The 6000-nt window shown below is 50.8% G+C and overlaps 1 protein-coding gene across 3 annotated transcripts in view; it reads right to left on the reverse strand.

Moving 5' to 3' along the window:
• The window catches only part of PACSIN2 (protein kinase C and casein kinase substrate in neurons 2), a 150564-nt gene extending 144564 nt beyond the window's left edge, over positions 1–6000 (reverse strand). Inside the window, exon 1 of one of the 3 annotated variants that reach the window (XM_024239614.3) lies at positions 5826–6000. The gene's annotated coding sequence lies outside the window, so the exon portion shown is untranslated. 3 annotated transcript variants of the gene reach the window in all.

Below are 6000 nucleotides of genomic sequence, written 5' to 3' on the forward strand. Positions count from 1 at the left end.
CTGCCAAACATAACTCATAATGACAACCACCAAGGAAGCAAAGCCTAATGGAAAAGCCCCAGGATGGCAACCAGGAGCCCCAGTTCTGGTCCCAGGACCGCCTCTGGCTGCGTGCTCCATCAACGTGCTGACCAAGCCTGGCCCACTTTCTTCATCACAGGAAGGAATATCTACTGCCACCCGTACCACTCAGAAATGTTTTGAGGACAAAAGAATGAGAGGTGAAAGTGCTTTGGAATGTGCATCTTCTATAAATACAAGTCATCATTATTATTAGCTCAAAGATGACCAGGAAAATAGGATTACAGAATATCACAGGTGAGAGGGAGCTTAGAGATGGAATGATCCAGTTCTTAATCTGGGTCCAGGCCTATGAAGCTGTCCCCCTTCGTGGGAAGGGGTCACAGTTGCTATCAGATTTGCAAAAGGTGAAGGTCCTCTAAGTCCTTCATTTTACAAATGTTAAAACTGAGACCCGGAGTTCTGTGCTGATTGTCCCAGACCTCAGGGTTGGTCAGGGAAAGGCAGGGCAAGAGTCCAAGGCTCCTAGTCTCCATCCATGCTCCTCCCCCTCTGTCATCCCATATTCTTGGGAGGAAAAATAATCATATAAATTTTATCTGGCCACAGAATATGTTCTATAAACCACCACACATGCACTTTCCAAACGTACAGCAAAATCTCTAGCCTTATTTATCGTTTTTAAGGCTTCTTGTGAGGTCTTTGATAGTTGAGACATCATTTTATTTTTTCTTTTTTTTTTGAGACAGAGTCTTGCTCTGTCACCCAAGGCTGGAGTGCAGTGGCACAATCTCGGCTCACTGCAGCCTCTGCCTCCCGGGTTCTAGTGATTCTCCCTCCTCAGCCTCCCGAGTAGCTGGGATTATAGGCGCCCGCCACCATACCCAACTAATTTTTGTACTTTTAGCAGAGACAGGGTTTCACCATGTTGGCCAGGCTGGTCTCGAACTCCCGACCTCAAGTGATCTGCTTGCCTTGACTTCCCATAGTGCTGGGATTACAGGCATGAGCCACAGCGCCCAGCCCCATTTTGTTATTTCTATATTCTCATCTCTGTCTAGTTCAGTGCCTGAAATCAAGAAACATGCAAATGATTTTTTTAGGATTGAAAACAGGCCAGGTGCGGTGGCTCACACCTGTAATCCTAGCACTTTGGGAACCCGAGATGGGAGGATCACCTGAGGACAGGAGTTTGAGACCAGCCTGGCAAACATGGTGAAATCCCATTTCTGTTTAAAAATACATATATTTAATATATATATATTTTTTTTAATTGAAAATAAAAAAGACCAGCCGGGCATGGTGGCTCACGCCTGTAATCCCAGCACTTTGGGAGGCCGAGGCAGGCGGATCATGAAGGTCAGGAAATCAAGACCATCCTGGCTAACATGGTGAAACCCCGTCTCTACTAAAAACACAAAAAATTAGCCAGGTGTGGCGGCGGGCGCCTGTAGTCCCAGCTACTTGGGAGGCTGAGGCAGGAGAATGGCATGAACCTGCGAGGCGGAGCCTGCAGTGAGCCGAAATCGCGCCACTGCACTCCAGCCTGGGCAACAAAGCGAGACTCCGTCTCAACAAAAAAAAAAAAAAAAAGGAAAAGAAAAAAGACCTTATTCTAGGAAACAAGAAAGACTCTAAGATGCTTTAAGTTTTATTAAGCAAACAGATGAACATGCAATTATGGGAATAAGCACAATTCAATAGGTAACTTAAGGAAAGGTGGTTTTTATTTGTTTTATGTGTGCTTTTCATCAAAATGTCAAAACTTGTGCTCTTTGGTGGCCACTGTCCCTCAAGTAGTTACCTTTGGAACTGCAGAGATACCAAAAAATGATGCATTGTGCAGAATAATTTGAGAATTCTTTGAAGCCTGTCTCCAGTCCACAGACAGAGCACACTCATCTGAACACTAAAATTCTGCAGAAATTCCTACAAAACTATCCCAAGAACCACCACTGGGACGCATGTGGAGTCTGTCTGGGGCAGGGATGAATGATACTTTCTGGTATGTGAGGGATCAGTGCCCTGGCCATAAGGAAAGACTCTACCTGTGGAATGCAAACTGACTTCGTAACTAAGGCATTGCTGCACTGCCCTCAGGTATGCAGCTACCATTCCAAACAACCTAACTGGAAAAAAACTAAGCCAGCACTATTGCTCACATGAATGTGGTCATTAATCGCATAATCTACAGGGTGGCCTCCACAAAGCTGCCATTACAATCTGATGGCAGATAAAGCAGACCCGAGTCAGCTGGGAGGTTCACAAGAAGGTGGCCAGAGAGCACCTGGTAAATGCCACTGCGAACTCTAAACACAAGGTGCCATCACTATTATTAAAGAAACTTTTCGATCTGTTTGATATTCCACAACATCCGGAATCATCCACTGATAACCCCTTCAGAATCAGTAAGCCTGAGCATGATGCCCTTAACACAGCACGGACTTTCAAGGTATAGAGAAGAAACAAAAGGCAAGGACATTTGCAAGGCCGAGGCGGGCAGATCACTTGAGGTCAGGAGTTCCAGATCAGCCTGGCCAACACGGTGAAACCCCATCTCTATTAAAAATACAAAAACTAACCAGGCAAGATGGCAGGCGCCTGTAATCCCAGCACTTTGAGAGACCGAGGTGGGCAGATCACCTGAGGTCAGGAGTTCCGGATCAGCCTGGCCAACACGGTGAAACCCCATCTCTATTAAAAATACAAAAACTAGCCGGGCAAGGGTGGCAGGTGCCTGTAATCCCAGCACTTTGGGAGGCCGAGGTGGGCGGATCACAAGGTCAGGAGATCGAGACCATCCTGGCCAACACAGTGAAATCCCGTCTCTACTATAAATACAAAAATTAGCCAGGCGTGGTGGTGGATGCCTGTAGTCCCAGCTACTCGGGAGGCTGAGGCAGGGGAATCACTTGAACCTGGGAGGTGGAGGTTACAGTGAGCTGAGATCGCACCACTGCACTCCAGCCTGGGCGACAGAGCGAGACTCTGTCTCAAAATAAATAAATAAATAAATAAATAAATAAATAAATAAATACAAAAACTAGCCAGGCAACGTGGCAGGCACCTGTAATCCCAGCTACTGAGGAGGCTGAGGCAGAGGAATCATTTGAACCTGGGCAGAGACTCTGTCTCAAAAAAAAAAAAAAAAAAGAAAAAGAAAAAAGCAAGGACAAATGCCTCTCTGCTCCCACTCCAGAAATGCCTGGCCATCAGAGATGTGGATGGGTATCCAGGATTACAGAAAAGTTGACATTATCTCCCTGCGGAACGCTATGTTGGTGGAAATCCAGATTTTTTTTTTAAATATATGCATACTTTTAGATTTATTTATTTTTAGACAGAGTCTCACTCTGCCACCCAGGCTAGAGTGCAGTGGCGCGATCTCGGCTCACTGCAACTTCCATCTCCCAGGTTCAAGCAATTATCATGCCACAGCCTCCCAAGTAGCTGAGACTGAGATTACACGTGTGCACCACTACGCCAGACTAATTTTTTTTTTTTTTTTGAAACGGAGTTTTGCTCTTGTTGCCTAGGCTGGAGTGAAACCGCCCGATCTTGGCTCACTGCAACCTCGGCCTCCTGGGTTCAAGCAATTCTTCCTCAGCCTCCCGAGTAGCTGGGATTACAGGTATGAGCACCACCATGCCCAGCTAATTTTGTATTTTTAGTAGACACGGGGTTTCTCCATGTTGGTCAGGCTGGCCTCGAACTCCCGACCTCAGGTGATCCGCCCACCTCAGTCTCCCAAACTGCTGGGATTACAGGCGTGAGCCACCACGCCCGGCCTTAATTTTTGTATCTTTAGTAGAGACGGGGTTTCACTATGTTGGCCAGGCTGGTCTCTAAGTTCTGACCTCAGGTGATCTGCCCGCCTCGGCCTTCCAAAGTGCTGGGATCCCAGGCGTGAGCCACCCTGCCCAGCCTAGATTATTTAAATATCACATCACAATTTCATATACATTTGAGATTAAAAGCGATAAAGTTCCAAGTCCCAAAGCAACACGAGCTAAGGATAACATTTCTAGTCAAATGAGTTGTTATTCTTCTCCCAAAAAGTGGATAAAGAGTGCAGACCTAATCACCCATCTACTTCTCTGTGTTATGTTACTTTCCCAAGTAATAAATATCACCAGCCTAATGGCCACTTTCTTTAAAGCTTTAAGACTATTGTCAAAAGAAAAACACACCAATGTTTTTGATGTAGTGGCCTCATATCTCAGCCAGCATAACCTCACCAAGGAGGCTGCCAAACTCTAGAATTAAGTTTAAGTCCTCACAAGTGAAAGTTTTCCAGGTGAATCAAGAGAGATCCAAGTTGCACTGGCACAGCTTCAATGTCTCTATGAGGAGGCTGCATGCAGGCAGGCTCATGAATCAAGTGGAATGACAACATCTTGGGCAAGAACAGGAGGGCTGGCATTCAACACTGACCACCTGGTCGGTTCCTTTGCCCTGGGCTCCAACCTGGCAATCCCAGGAGGGTTAAAACAGAACTTCAGCACAGGGGAATAACTGCAGAGGGAGGCACCGAAAAGGAGGGAAGGAAGAAGGTGTGAGCTCACCATCTGCAACTGAGGTTCAAACTCTTTCATCAAGACAGCCAGGCAGTATTTGGTAAACAGTGTACCAAGTAGCCCTGGAGACTCTGAGCAGCTTACCCCCTTAACCACAAAAACACCGGACAGGCGGAGGGAAAAAGAGAAGACAGGATCCAGGAATGCTGCACACACCCAGCCAAAGGCCACCTTCCCTCAGGCACCCAGGCCAAGAGTGGCATCCCCAGGTCCTGTTATACGTCAAAGGCTGCAGCAGTGTGGGCCCCAAAGCAATAGCACAGCTTGCTCCCCTGACCAACCAACTCCTTCTGAAAAGAAAATGGACCTTCTCTGATGGAGCCGAAACCCAATGAATCAATGAAATTCAACAGCAGCAGCAATCACTACCTCTCCAATCGCGGACCTCTCAGGATGCCTGGCCAGGCTTGAAAGCCCTAGAGGAGTAAGGGAGTTCGGATTTCTGATTCAGTGAGTCTGGGGAAACTCCGAGGAGGGTCACAAGGGCAAACCTCCCCGGCGTCTCCTGGTTGGCCCCAGCCCTAGGACGTGCTGCGGTAAGGGCTTTGCTCCCCCCGCCCTCCCCAGACACACACACACACAGAGCCGGGACAGGGAGGGTGGGAAGGAAGGAAATGGAGGCCGCTCATCAAAGCGCCTCAAATCAGCGCACCCGCGTGTGTCCTGCGTCGCCCCCCAGGCCACCCCAGGACCAAGCCCTGCCCTCTCACCGGCGCGTCCCAGCCACGCCTCCCCTCCAGCGCTGCTCCGGCACCCTCGCCTAACCTCTGCACGTCTCGGATTCCCAGCTTTCTCCCAAATCGCGTCCCTCCAAAAGTCGCCCCAGCTCCCCCTTCTGCAGCTGTCTACACCTCCCCCACTCCATTAGCAGCCCTTAACCCCCGACGGCCCTGCTCCTGCACTTCTCTCTCCGGCAGGCCCCGAACCCCGGAAAACTGCCCCGCTCCCACAGCGCCGCCCCCATGGGCCCCCGCCCCTTACCCGAGCCCACCCCACTCGCCCTCGTCCTCCCCAAGATGTCTTCTCCAGGCGCCCCCCGGGCCCCGAGCACTCGCCCCCTCCCACAGAGACAGGAAGTTCCGCGCGGCCCGACCCGCTTCCCTCAGGGCGCGGAGCTCGGCGCGGCGGCCCTGACGGGGCGCGGGCCCGGCCGCGGACCAGCGCCCCCGCGTCCCGCCCGCGGCGCCCCAACCGTCGCGGCGACCCCTGACCTCGGCGGCCACTCACCTCCCAATCCGTCGCACACTCCGTTCAGGCTGCGACGGCGTCTCCAGCCCCAGCTGCGGCCCGGCTCCCGCTCCCGCTTTTGCTCCGGCAGCACTGCCCAGCCCTGCCCAGACCCCCTGCGGCCGCTTCTGCCGCCAGCCGCGACCGCACCGCCCTCGCCGCTCCCGCTGGGCTC

The sequence above is a fragment of the Pongo abelii genome, chromosome 23 (genome assembly GCF_028885655.2).
Source record: "Pongo abelii isolate AG06213 chromosome 23, NHGRI_mPonAbe1-v2.0_pri, whole genome shotgun sequence".
In the NCBI taxonomy this organism is placed as follows: Eukaryota; Metazoa; Chordata; class Mammalia; order Primates; family Hominidae; genus Pongo; species Pongo abelii.